General features: G+C 29.4%; 2 non-coding genes and 2 pseudogenes across 2 annotated transcripts; all 4 read right to left on the minus strand.

The window, feature by feature from the left end:
- Positions 1 to 748: 748 nt before the first annotated feature.
- LOC124922876 lies at positions 749 to 863 on the minus strand. Its single transcript, XR_007097927.1, has one exon. It is a non-coding gene; the product is annotated as a U5 spliceosomal RNA (small nuclear RNA).
- Positions 864 to 1,743: 880 nt separating this feature from the next.
- LOC124923243 lies at positions 1,744 to 1,929 on the minus strand. The gene has a single exon (XR_007098243.1). It is a non-coding gene; the product is annotated as a U2 spliceosomal RNA (small nuclear RNA).
- Positions 1,930 to 8,587: 6,658 nt separating this feature from the next.
- LOC124923254 lies at positions 8,588 to 8,763 on the minus strand (annotated as a pseudogene).
- Positions 8,764 to 12,524: 3,761 nt separating this feature from the next.
- Positions 12,525 to 15,064, minus strand: LOC124912540 (annotated as a pseudogene).
- Between the last annotated feature and the right edge of the window lie 205 nt (positions 15,065 to 15,269).

Here is a 15,269-nt window from a genome sequence, read left to right on the forward strand (position 1 = left end):
ACTATATAGAAACATGCATTCTCTCGGAAATCACACTAGCAATCAATCACAAGAAATAGTAGTTGTCTATTCATTTTCTAAAATTAATCCCACATCGATCCTCTAACTCAAGAATGAGGTCTTTTTAAGAATGAGAGCGAGAGAAGCTTGTTTCCCTTCGTGAACATCCGATAAAATTGGAACGATAGGATGACACGCACAAATCGAGAAATGGTCCAAATTGTTTTAACATTTTTTCTCTCTCGGGTGCATACGAGCCAACGACCAGGAAAAAATAGTGTAGTTTTTTGTTGTGTACTTTAACAATTTACCTACAATGAAATTTGTTGATTTTATTTCTCAAACTAACTAATTTATTAAGATGGGAAAAATAAAAAAGACATGTTGTGGCTTCTAGTTAGTAGGGCCTTCGTCCCTTTTTTATTCGATCCCCTAACTAAATGGTTGAGTCTTCTCGAGAGCGGGGTAAGCGAAGATAAGGTCCCTTGTTATATTCATAGAAAAATTAGGATGTAAGAATTTGTTTTTGAAGAGAATTAACTATGATGTAAAAAACTAACCTGCACAGTTCTCAAAATGAATATAATTTTGAAGGATTACAAATCAAAGGGAATATGTCATACAAAGAGTGAAATACTTTTATTTATTACAAATTTTTGTAAAGTATAATTCAAATAATACATTAATAAAAAATATGAATTAAATTTCATAGATAAGAAAAATTCAAAGTTTAAACTCAATTGTAGGGTGGCTCCATTTAGAGGACCCAACAAAAATAGGCGTATGCCACGTATTGCAATGAACACACGGAATTCTTTAGTAAAAGGCGAAAGAATAGTTCGCTTTGTGTTCAGTGCTTGGCTTCGTAGTTTTCTATAATCACCAACTCCGTACTTACAATAATATCGGATCCTTATTTTCACTTCATTTAACAATGTGGGACAACACACTTTTTTTTGTTATTATTGAGCCTAATGATTTTTCTTCTTCTACTATTTAAAGGATAAGATCATTTAATAATATTTTCAAAAACTTGATACTTTTTTTAAGTATATTATTTTATCAAACTTATATATATATATATCAATGTTAATAACAAACAATTACAATAATTTATTAGTTTAGCTCCAATAAAAAGAGTTTTATTTTAAATATTTGATTTTCACTAAAATCGCTTTAATTTGATTGAAGTTATTACTACGAGGGTAGTTATAACTCGTACTTTCAAACAAGGTATATGACTCGTATTTGATATTTAATAAACTTATGTTATATTCATTATGACGAATGTTACTTATATTAATAGAGGCATCAACACCTTCAAGGGCGGGTCTATGTACAGCCCGGGTAACTCAAAACAGTTTGCATGCGAATGAAAATAACGACATGGAGAAATACCGTTGCTATTGAGTTCGTCGGTCGATGAAGAGACCTAGTGACAGTAAACTAGGTATGTTTTGTTTATTTGCTTCATATTATTATCATTCTAGAGCCGGATACGTTTTATGGAAATAACAAATATTTGTCTCCACTTACATCTATCCATAATACATTCACACATTACAGTTTGGTCTAAGTAGGAAGTGTGTTTGAATTCATTGGGTTTTGTCCATAAATTATTTATAGAATAACCCTTCATTATTCAATTGTTAGGCTAGATGTAGAGTAATAATTGACAAACAAATCAAACACTAAATAGTATACATGACCTAAAACAGGATATCAAAATTTGGACTACACATTGGTGGATGCGCCAGGCCCAAGCAAAAGTGCAACGCTTGAACAGCCCCAATAGCAAGCTACTGTAATGGGCCACTCCCCTAAAAAAATTAATTTAATATCATGTGAGACGATAGCCCACGTATCAGATATTAAACTGATAAGAACAGATACTACACTTGATCTTAGCCAAAAGGCCGAGAAAGGTATGCTTTTTAACTTAGCTGACAATTATGTTTATAACAACTTTCTCTCCTTGTTCTTTGTTTTTGTACCGATGTGGGACTTCTTAACATTCTTTCACAGTTATGTGGAACAAGATAATTAATTTTTAACCTCATTTGTCATAAAATAAATTAATGTAAATTATAAACTAATCATTTTTTTTAAAACTAATCATTTTTAACCAATATTCAAATATTTTTTCAAGTATCTTATATAAGAGTTATAATATGATTAAATTGAGTTATACAATGACCTTGCTTGTCTAGGATATTATTAAATTAAGTTATACAATCTATATTTGTAAACACAACTATAATCTTATCAAATCAACTTTTGGAATATTAATATTTTTTTCTTTAATTTAGCATCTATTCTAATATAAGTACAATGAAAAATAAGTTTCACTCTAATTCAAATATTAATTAAGAGTCTTATATAAGATACAAAAAAAATGAATTAAATTATAACTAATAATACTTTACATGAAAATGATTGATATCACTAACTTTATATTGTTGGTATTTCTTAATAAAACTAGATGTGTATAATTAAATAAGTTTCCTTTTAGAATACAATGAATCTAAAGGGTGTATACTAGAACTCAAGAGTTAAAAAAATGTACTTCTGCTAATATAATGTTGTTCCCCTTTATAACAACATTACATGTTTAAATTTTAAAAGATGAAATCTGGCGACCCATATTGTTGGGCCTTATGGGTCAAGCCCAATTAGGCAATATAAAAACCAAATAAATCCTAATTTTGTTTCTCTCTTTATCACAATTTTCAGTGAGAGTTCTGTGAAGAGATCAAGAGAAACAGAGTGAAGAAAATACAGAGGAATAAGAAGATTTATTATTATTATTATTATTATATATTGTGTTGATTGATATTAAGAAGTATTTGGATGATGAGTAAAATCACAATTATTTGTTTTATGTTACACGCATATAGAATTTATGCGATTTTGATATATAAAACAACATTCAGATTTTTTGGTATTAATAACACATTCAAAATTTGGTACAATTTTAGGCCACTTAAATTTGTAATTATGCGGTTGTTAATCGGCCCAAAGGAGGTTAATAATTGGTCGGATTTCAAATTTAAATAATGTACAAATTATTAATTTATAGAACATATTTGTTTTATAAGATTAAGACGGTTATGTTTGTAACTATGCGATTATTAATCGGACAAAAGGAAGTTTAATAATTGGTCTAGTTACACACTTAAAGTATGTACATAAGTTATTAATTTATTAAATATATTAATTGAAGCAACATCCTACAAAGTAGGCTCTCTTGTGTATATTAATATGTTTTATAAATTAAGAAGGTAGTGTATGTAATTTATGCAGTTATTTAATCGGCCCAAACGAAGATAAATAATTAGTCAGAATAACATTATGCAAATGTGGTAAAAAAATATGTAACAATTATTTAGTGTGCCATGTGAATAATTGTACTATCCAAAGATAACCAATTGATTCACAGGACTTATTGTTAATATTTGATTACTATAAAAGAGTATTGTTTGCAAATTAATATTTAATGTCCAAAGACTAAATATTAATGTTGTGTTTGGTATCTTATGATGAGACGTACCATTATTTTAAATTTATGTGATTATTAAATTTTTGTGAGTATGGTTGTTCATTTGTTTTGTTATCTAATTAAGTTAATATTTCTGTTTATACGATTTTCTTGTCAACATTTTAAGTTCATTTTATATGATAAATGTGTTGATGTACGGTTGAGTTAATTGTCAAAAGTCAATTGATTGTGAAAGAAACATCGGCGTGGACATTGCCAATTCATATTAAAGATTAAGAAATAAAGAACTACTTCAGATACTCTTTATTTACAAACAAACATTTAGGGCATATCTCCATATAAAATAATAATAATACTAATAATAATTTATTTGGAGAGAATAATTAAAGAACTACAAATTATATACAGAATAAGTTTCAACTAAAACAACTAATAAATTCTTTTGGGGTTGTCCAGTTAAGGTTAAGCCGTATAGGCCTAAAGAAAATAAATTAGACTAAAGAATTGTTAAATGTTAATTGTTGGATATTTTAAAAAGTCTAAAGACAAATTTGAGTCTCATAAGTATTTCAAGATTAGCTTTGAAAATGAATAAATACAAAAGACTCCTTAAACAAGAGTCTAATGTATGCTCAAGATTATATGAATCAAGAAATTAAGTATATTTATGATGTTGGACAAATACTTGAAGGATCATGGTTTGGATCATTAAGAAAGCAACCAAACAAGTAATGTGACATTTTAAGAACAAAACATTACGTACTCATATAGTGAAATCGAATCGGATAGAGATCATTTGGTATATTGATTCGAATTTTGTTGGATACCAAAACAGTCAGAAATTCGTGCCACATAATTTTAGTTTAAAGAATTAATTTTTATAACAGTGTTAAGAAGACACTCAAATTATTTCAAGTTGATGGCAGAATTTATTAGGTGTTTTGTGGCATCCAATTAAAGAATTTAACTGTAAAGTTTTGTCACGGGGTTACAAATTATGAATGATATAGAAAAACCACTAAAGATATTACGTGACAATAATTTGCAGTTCATTTTACTTTAAGAGTAATATGAGTTCGACTAAGTCGAACTATTTGAAAAATAAAGAATTCAGAATGTTTACTTATTTATTGAGCATATTTGGACAAACTCTAAAATTACGGATCAGTTCTCTAAATATTTGATATCCGAGGTCTTTTATGAACATATTGTTCATATGGATATTGTATATTTATATGATATACAGTTTTAGTGGAGTTTGTATTGTGATGCTTGTATATATAAAATTTGAATTTATGTGCACATTAAAGAATCAGTTTTTAAAGAAATTAAAGATTTAGTTTTTAAAGAAATCAAAATTATAAAGTTATTCAGATTGTTCTCTATAAGGAATAAAGTAGGACCAGTTGGTATTAGACATGTTAAAGATCACACTACATGTTAATCCACACTACACACTCATGTTTAATCTATGTCATTTGATTGTATTGACATATGTGACTATTGAGGGTTTAGTTATGAACTAATGTAATAAAAATCGCTTTAATCCAATGTTGATGTAATTGATGGACGAGATTGATATAGATGTATTTGGAAATGATAACAATATTTTGAGCTCTTAAGGTTATATGACCCAAGTGGGAGATTGTTGGAATTATTTCCAATATTTGGGTACATATATTATTTAATAATTGTACATTAGTTGTTATCATAATTAAGATTAAAGTTCAATTAATGTGATCTATTAAATTATAAAGATTATTGGGCTTATTTAGACATCTATAATAAATATGGGGATTATTTGTGTAGAAGTAAAAATATCTTTTATTATTTCGTTGATGGCTGAATAATAAATTGGTATATTAGGGTTAGGTCCCAAACCCATATAGATAGCTACCTAATTTGTTTCTCTCATCGAACATTAATGGTTATGTTCATCTCTCAAGAACACTCAAGAAGGGCTATCGATATAGGGTTGGAAGATTTAAACCCCACCCACATCATACATTCTAATCCGGGTCAAGATTCAGGACAAGTAGATCCAAGATCAAGAGAAGATCCAAGATCAAGACAAGATCAAGAAAAAGAGAATAACAAAGAACGACTTAATGAACTGTTCTTCATTCCAAATTCAGGTACGTTTATGCAACTTATGTTTATCTAAATTTATCGACATAGAATATAATGATTATAGACTTAAGAAATAAAGATATAGATTAAAGATTCTAACACATACATCACTTTACCCTATTAACAAATAACATTGATTAATTGAGATAATAAATAAATAAACATCAATTTATCCTATGGACAAACAAAAATAATAAGTACCTACATCATTTTAACCAACAACAAATAATAATTGAGATTTTAGCCTATAAACAAACAAGAAATCCGTCTTTCTTTTATAACCATATTTTTCCTCTTATAAATAGAATACTTGACACACAAATCATAACACATATCTCTCTTCTTCGTTGGTTTGTTCCTTAAAAATAATTTATAAATCATAACACATCTATCTAATTTAAATATTTTATAATCCATTCTTAAATATTATTAGTTTTTTGATGTTTTAAAAATTTTTAAAGAATGAACAATTAAGATAGAACTTACACTAGTACTTTATCGAATATGATAATGATTTTGTAAACTATTTGGTCGCAATTTGTTTAACAACGCATAGATCATTATTTATTTAATGAACATGTATAATGTTTGTCAAACTATCATTCCATTTTCTATGTTAAAATTGTACATGTTTTAATGAATAATGATAATGATTTATTTTGCCCATTGTGGAAGTAAGTGAGTGATGATCATTTTTTTGTCATTCAAAGTCTACAATAATATCAAATATGCAACTCGGGTATCAAATACAAGTGCTTATTAAGCTCACACAACATACAAAAAATATTTAAGCTAAAAATTTTATCATTTTCCACGTTTAACAATATTAGTTCCTTTGCTTTATATATTATTAATAGAGAAATGATTAGGTGAGGGAATTTGGTAAGAGAATGACTTGGCATAATCTTATTCGTTGAAAAAATCAAATAATTTCTCTATTTTCTCTCTTTCCTCCCACTTTTACATTTTCCAACCAATGAAGGTGATGCCAAGTCATTCCCTCACCAAATTCCCTCTCTCTATCACTACTCTTATTAATATTATATTATTTAACTTCTTGTATTTAATAGAATTGTATTTGTGTTATTGATGACACTAATGTACAAAGTACATTTTAAGGTAATCGAGTCACTAAATTGACGTGGTCAAACTGGTTATACAACTAAAAATGTCAAAACGGTATCTTACCACAATATGATATTTACATATTTTCTCGCTAATGAAGAATGCATGATTTATCGGTCCTTGACAAAGTTCGAAACAATCCAGTATATGATTTTCCGCATCCAATACAAGGTATGTTATTCACTTCATTGTTTCGATTATGTAATAAAATATGAAACAAAAAACTTATGTCTTGTTTTGTAGGTAAATATTACATGGTTGATGCAAATTATAAAAATATGACTTGTTACATGGCACCATATCACTAAATTTAATAAAAGGATGTTAAATGTATAATTTAAATAATATGGTTATAGCAACAAGCACCAGTGGTCTAGTGGTAGAATAGTACCCTGCCACCACGGTACAGACCCGGGTTCAATTCCTAGCTGGTGCAAATATGGGGAAATTATGATGAAATTGACTTCTATTGGCTGATTTGGGTCTGCCATATAACATCTTCTTGGTTGATAACTGAAGCTTCTGAGTTCTTCCCTTTCTCTTCTTTTGTTAAAAAAACATACTTTTCTAAGGGTCTGCCATATATCATCTTCTTGGTTGATAACTGAAACTTCTGAGTTCTTCTTTTGTTAAAAAAACATACTTTTCTTAGCTTCTGAGTTCTTCCATTTCTTTTGTTAAAAAAACATAATTTTCTATGCTTCTGAGTTCTTCCATTTCTTTTGTTAAAAAAACATACTTTTCTAGGACCACCGTCTCCTTATTTTATAAGTTGTATTGTTATTGCCTTCTTGTTTCTATTGGCTTACTCGGGTCTTCCATACATCATCTATCTATATAAGATGATAAATGAGGCTAGAGTTTTCCATTTTTTGTGTTAAAAAAAAATAGTTCCCTAGGACCACCCTCTCCTTACGTTATAATTTGTGTTGTTATTGCCTTCTGGTTATATTTTATTTTTTTTACTTATATATACTTGTTTTATCCAATTTCAAAATAATCAACCTAACTCAATATCTAAACATTTGAACTTGAAAATGTATAAAATAAACTTGATAAGACCATAGTAACTAGAAATCAAAAATATCTGTCTCCACTTACATTTATCCATAATTCATTCACACATTACAGTTTGGTTTAAGTGGAAATTGTGTTTTAAAGAAATAAAAAAATAAAGTAGAAGAACTTAAGTGACATAATACTTAATACTTGTTGTAAAGAGTAATATATTTAAATCTTATTAGATTTTGATAGCATTGTAATTTTGTTGTCAATCTCTTTTTGTTTATGTTCTCTCCCCCTAATTGAAGATGATTTATTTCAAGAAGTTATCATTCTTCTTCCATCACTATTTTAGTAAATTAATGTAAACAAACATTTTTTGGGATTGACTTTGTCATTTACTAATCCAAAATTCCGTTCATTTACAGGTCTAACCACAAAAATTCCAAAAAAAACATGACACTAAATAAGTGCCAATCTTTTTTATAATGCTTTGTGTTTGACAATAAAAAAAACAAGAAAATTACTACTTTAGTTCCAAATTGGCTTACTTGGGTTTGCCATACATCATCTATACAAGGTGATAGTTGAAGCTACTGAGTTCTTCCATTGTTTTTTTGGTTAAAAAAACATACTTTCCTAGGGTCTGCTTACTAGGCTCTGCCATACATCATCTATATAAGATAAATGAGGTTATTGAGTTTTCCATTTTTTGTGTTACAAAAACATAGTTTCCTAGGACCACCCTCTCCTTATGTTATAATTTTTGTTGTTAATAAGACCATAGTAGCTAGAAATAACAAATATTTGTCTCCACTTACATCTATCCATAATACATTCACACATTACAGTTTGGTCTAAGTAGGAAGTGTGTTTGAATTCATTCGGCCACTCCCCCTAAAAAAAATTAATTTAATATCATGTGAGCCGATAGCCCACGTATCAGATATTAAACTGATAAGAACAGATACTACACTTGATCTTAGCCAAAAAGCCGAGAAAGGTATGATTATTTCAGACACGGACTATCCATTTTATATTAGTTTCATATTCTTTCCCAAGTTTGAAGTTCCAATGTGGGACGTATTTATACAATCTTATGTGAGCATGTGGAAACAAGGCAAAATAAAATCAAACTTTAGAGCTCCAACAGAATCTGCTTGTTTGCTTGCTTAATTATTATGCTTGTATAATTTGGAAAATAATAATAAAATAAAATGCTTTTATCATGATCTTATTTTATCTATTGCATTTATTAATTTCAAAACTTCTCAAATAATTCAAATATCCTAAAAAACAATATTAACCAAACTAGATAATGATCACAGAACTCTTTACTTCAAATTCACTCAAATAAAGATCAAATACCAAACATTATAACGCAACCAATACATATGGAATTCAACATAAGTAGACAAAATCAGAGTTCCCTAAATATTTGAATATTAAAATGCAAATTATAAAATTCAAATAAATAAAAAGGGATAACATATTCAAGTTTAGGATTGAGGGTGTGCCATATTGACTTCACACAATCCGACCGTCCTATATTTCCCAAGCTCGTTATAAGCTTCGTTTATCTCCACACCCTCTTGGTGTTGTAATCACTTGTGATCGTACAAACACTCTCATAAGTTGCTCAGTCGACATCTGAGAAACACTCAAGTAAACAATTAAATAAACAAGAGCAAAATAGCCCAAATGAGGGAGTGTCCTTCACGTATCGAACGGAATTTAATCCTTTCGACATCGAAATGTCACCTGATTTACAACTAGTCAAACCTATATTATCAGCTAATATATCAAGAATATATGTGCGTTAATTTATATATAAACTAGTAGGGTTAGTACAATGCACTTGTAAAGCTTTTTTTTACATTTTTTTATCAAGAAATTATTAAACAAAATTTATGGTTTGAATAAAATCTTAATCAATAATATATCATCAACATATACTAACATAAAATATTTTATGTTTTAAAAATAAAATGACAGTTATCATGAAAAGATGGTACAAAACCAAAACCAATTAATCAATTAATTGTCTAGAAAAATCAACATTTGTGGAGCTGTAAGTGCCACTACAACATAAAAGACTTTCGGTGACGCTTAAAAAAACTTCTGCCAACCCTTAAAAGCGTCGCCAAAAAGATCACCGACCCTTATTCTTATGTCGCCAAAAGCAGGGTGGGCGTAAGTTTTAGTAACGCTTATTTAAGTGTCGGTAATATTCATTTAAGCGTTGCTAAAAGTCTATTTTATTTTTAAATTTATTTTTAGTTTCTTTTGACAATTTTATCTTAATTTTTTTTAAGTTAGTTATAAAAACAACATTTAGAAATCATTACCTAACAATTATTAACATTTTAAATAATAATAATAAAAAAATATAAATCCTCTAAACAATATTATCTTATAAAATCATATATATATTACAAGTTTTTAATAATGTTCTAATAATTTAAAAAAACAATTAGACTAAAAGACAAATTTGTATACTTAAAAGACCCGACAATTCAGAAATATATATATTATGATCCAATAGAACTGGCTGGTAAATGAGTTTACACTGGATACAAAGGCTGATCTATTCTATTTTCAAGTGCCTCATTGTTTCCTCTTACCTGCAAACCAGAGACTAAATCAATAATAGAACATAAAACTTGCATCTGAATTTTGTTATAATGGGTCTAATTTTGTTGTAATGAATTAAGTATGCAAATTGAAATGGTAATATGATGATAGCGAGCTTGATAATTAGGTATGGATGGTTTATTATCTTTAAGAAGAATATGAATGAAACAACTTTTGGTTTGAAACCTGCAATCACAATAGCCAGTCTAAAATTAACAGAGCATACAACTACAGTTTAGGCCATAACTTGGTGTCCCCATTAGTCTAGTCTTCTAGCTTTGGGTGGTGGAATAGCTAATCGATCAATTCAGTTTTTGAATACTTAAAATGGAAATCAAGTCAACAGTATTGACATGGGAAGTTAGGTAAAATACCTATCTTATTATGTTTAAACATCCAAATCCAATTCTAATTCAATCTGAAGTGAATGATTGATAATAGGTATGCAATTTGGCATGGAGAAAGAATGGAATTGAGCTTGTAAGTGCACAGGTATTCATAGAATCAAAGCATGGTGTGGAAATATTCATCATTAACCAATTTATATATATATTATAATCAATTATCATCATTATTTGGTTTATTCTCATCATCTTATGATAATTGATTCAACAGTAGGGTCCCGAGGATGACCACTAATGTCAGTAAATATTCAGCAAATTTAGGATAGTGTAAAGACTATAAAACTTAAAACTAGACAATCAAAATGGAAATGACAAGTACAAGGATTTGAAACGTAAATAGTTTTAGAATTAAGTTATTTTTAAACATAAAATAAATAAATAAAACCTGAAATGGTAGGACAGACAAGTCATAAATTGACAAGTAGCTTCCTTGACAATCTTGAAGCGGGATATGGCGCCAATAACAACCCAAAGCCCCTATAAGTATCAAGGCTATACGTGATTGTGTTTAACCAATAATACATATTTGTAACATAGCCATCTAAATGTTGTTAGGTAAACTCAAAAATAAAGATTACAGTGAGATGTTTTAAATATACATGTTATCTCCAAGAAAGGAGAAGAGGATAACAATCCACATGGGGGATAATTAAAGACAGTTCTCAGGTAATGAACATATTACCACATGTTTGAACACTTGTTTCAGCTGGGAATAAGAAAGATTGGTGCGAATTTTGACATAACCACCCTGTTGTTTAGACATCAAAATGCTTCATACGAATGCTTTCGTAATAATTAATTTATAAATCAAAAGAATTGTAGCTATTCATTATATAGACTTTTACCCAATGTCGCCGAGTGGAACACCATGACATGATATGATGTAACGCTTCATAAAATGATTAATTATTGTCGCGTAAAAAAGAAACAATTAAGGTAAGAATAACTTATCAATAAAGCGGAGGAAATTTTCAACAGAACAAAAGTTACCTTTCCTTTAGCTGCTTCTTCCTGAATATGATACAGTTGTACAAAAGGTGGCCCTCGATGACCAATTCTATATGGCTTCATGGTTGAGTTGTTTAATGAACAACGTTCAAGTCATGTGTTCAAAACACTTGGTATACACACCATTAGTATTGTTAGAGGTTGCTTTTACGACAACTCTGTTTTGTACAAACATTAATATTTAGAAGAAAAAAAAGGACTCTCGATGCCGATTTCTGTCCATGATACTCAATTACTATTCCCTGCACCACCAAAAATTACAGTAAATGAGTTCATCAAGAGAAAAAACATGTTTAAGGAATGTTTGATGCGGGGTTATTTAAAAATAATATTGTTTAATGAGAGAGTTAATTATTTTGGTAAATGACCAAAAATACCTTTAATGAGTTGTTTGGGCATGCGTTTTGTTTCATAAAACCTACATTTATTATGTATGAAAAATATCATAATGATACATAAAATATAACTATACCTAATGAAGTAAAAAATATCAAAATAATTTAAAAATTAATCATTATACCAAATGAAGCCAAATATAAATCATTGAGACAAATAAAATTTCAGATAGCACACATAACACACACTTTGACATTTACAGGAGAGGACAAGGTTAATGAGATCCATGAGGAAAAATTAAATGATATTCAAAAAAATGGACTTACCATTTTGGAGTTTGACTTGTTGCTGTTTCGGTTAGTGACTAGAGATTTCTCAGTTTGTTGTCACTTTTTAGCAGAACCAGTTACAACTTCAAACACAGTAGGGAGATCATTCATCATATTAAAAAGTCGCATCCTGAAACAATAAATTCAAAATTTCATAAAATGTGTAAGAACATAGAATTTTGATCGAATTCAGTCTTACAAAATCACAAAACAAACATTTTAAGCTCATATATCTATGAAACTTCTATTTCTTGTCTTTTAAAGTTAAAGTCTGTGTGTATATAGATTTAACACAAATTCGACTTATAATAATACAACTTAAGTTCTGTTTTTAAAAGTGATTTCATGTAAATCGGCATCCACGTGAAATATATTTTTACAGAAAAGGGTTTACAAATTAGGCCGATTGAACACGTGTCACTTGATTTTTTTTTAATAAAGGGTAAACTTTTTATTAATGATAAAATTGTTGTGAATGCGAGAAGCATTCAAAAGAACGTGTCACTATCAGATAGGAAACATTGTATTAAACAATACAACCAGGAAGAAATATTTACCTGTCAAATTTTTTTAAAGCATATCTGGCACTTAAATAGAAAGAAACAGTAATCAACCAAGCATCACTGTGAGCAGCAACGAGAGCTAACCAATGCTTCTTCAACATATATACCATCCCTATAAAAGTTGATAACAATTGAAGGATCGGATACTCTGGGGGCACTTCTTGAAAAGGTATAGCAGCCTCCCACTGCTCATTCAGATATCCATATAAACACATATTCTCTCTGTCAAAAACCATATATATATATATATATATATATATATATATATATATATATATATATATATATATATATATATATATATATATATATATAAAAGAGTGAACAAATTCAGCCGCACAGTAAAAATAATAATCTAATGATACCCAAATAGTACAAGAGCAAACATGAGAATTTTTGAAAACTCTTTCCAAATTCCAATCAATTAATGCAAGAAGAGGTATATGAAGACATATTAAGTACATAATTAGCTTTAAATCAACTATTACCAGAGACTGAACAACTAATTTTGATAAAAAGACATAAGTAAATGCAGGATTCAAATATTTAAAATTTGTTAACCTCTTAATTACTTCAAATGTAGTTGTCTCCACAATATGGTTAAAGTAGCCAATCTTGTGGCATAATGTTATCAAAGAAAATGTAGTAGTACTCTAGCTTCCGGGAGACACACAACAGGAATAACTAGAAGCATCTACTTATTTTGTGCTATTAGCACGGTGATTATGTGCCAATAACATGTGGGCCAAAGGTTCGTAACTCATTCAGCAAAAAAAAATTATTATTAGGAATGTAATTCAACAAGATCAGCATTATGTTATAATATTGTGTATGTAGAATATTAGGAGACTATAAATACTATATTGTTGTGCTGTATAAAAACTTTGACCACTAGTTATTCTCTCATCATCTATCAATATAATTATATCGAAAGGATTAATCTTAGCCTCCAAAAACACACACAAAAAATGACAGAAAAAATAATAGTTAAAGAATTAATAATGCATCAACATAAAAATCAGCAAGAGTTTAGTTACTAATTTGAAATATAATGAGATATAAAGTAAAATAATCATATCATATGAATACGTCCTTCTTAAAGCGTACAAAAAACTTGTTATGCATATAATTTAATTTTTAACAAACGAGAGACAAGATATGAAGAGTACAAGAAACAACTAACCGTAATCATTCAATTGTGACGATGATAAAACCTATATACATGTGAGTGCGCTTGTAAGTTGTAATTTATATGGAGAGTACAACAGTTCACTCATAAAGATGGTTCAATCAACTATAAAGAAGTATCTACAATAAAAAAAACCGTGACCTAAATAAGGCAAATATATACCCTAATACATCCTTAAAACAAAGAAGTATAATCATTCCTCACTCATAAAGATGGTTCAATCATCTAGTGCAGCGATATACAACCTAGCATCAAAATCCAACTAAAAATAACAGTGTGAGAATAACTGGAAGGGCGACTATAGGTGAACTTAATACCCCTCGGCTGCTGCCGGAGGGAATCTTGGAACAAACTTGATTGAAGCTGCTGATGGGTCTGGCCAAGCAAGCATGCATCCCATCGCTCACTTTCTGGCATCGTCTCTACAACTGTATATATACCTCGCGTTTGTGAATGCTTGATAATTCAGAACTTCCCCTGATTTTGTTATGCAAAGAATAACCACTTCAGCACCTGGACCACCACCAATGCATTGCATTCAGGACTTAGAGAATTACCTCTCCTCTCTAGTAGTAATGCCCCTTAAATCCTAATCAACAAATAATCTAATACAATATGATCCATCCAATCCAATTCATAGGCAGTTAGGTAGATATGAATCTTACACGAAGACAAATAAGATATATGAATCCCCTATTTTTTTTGCCCTAAAGGTAAGAAATTAAAATAGAAATAATCAATCATAATAATAATATCAGACCTTCTAAGATATGGTCTTCGGGGCCGACGGAGGAATCACCATAAACGTCGCGAACGACTCTGCCGCGGATTTCACCGGTTCCATGAAGTCACGACGCCGGAGGTCATAAAGAGTGCCCACGGAAAATCGACAGCAGGTCACAGCCCCAAATTCTTGACGGAGATTCCATTTCCATTATCGCTAAAAAGCCCTAATGGTAAGAGAAGAATGTAACTAACCTGCGCACGACAATCTGACTGCGGACAGACATTTTTTAGGTTAGAGAAAATGAGTTAGCTTCTTCAGTCTTC

The sequence above is a fragment of the Impatiens glandulifera genome, chromosome 1, assembly GCF_907164915.1.
Source record: "Impatiens glandulifera chromosome 1, dImpGla2.1, whole genome shotgun sequence".
In the NCBI taxonomy this organism is placed as follows: Eukaryota; Viridiplantae; Streptophyta; class Magnoliopsida; order Ericales; family Balsaminaceae; genus Impatiens; species Impatiens glandulifera.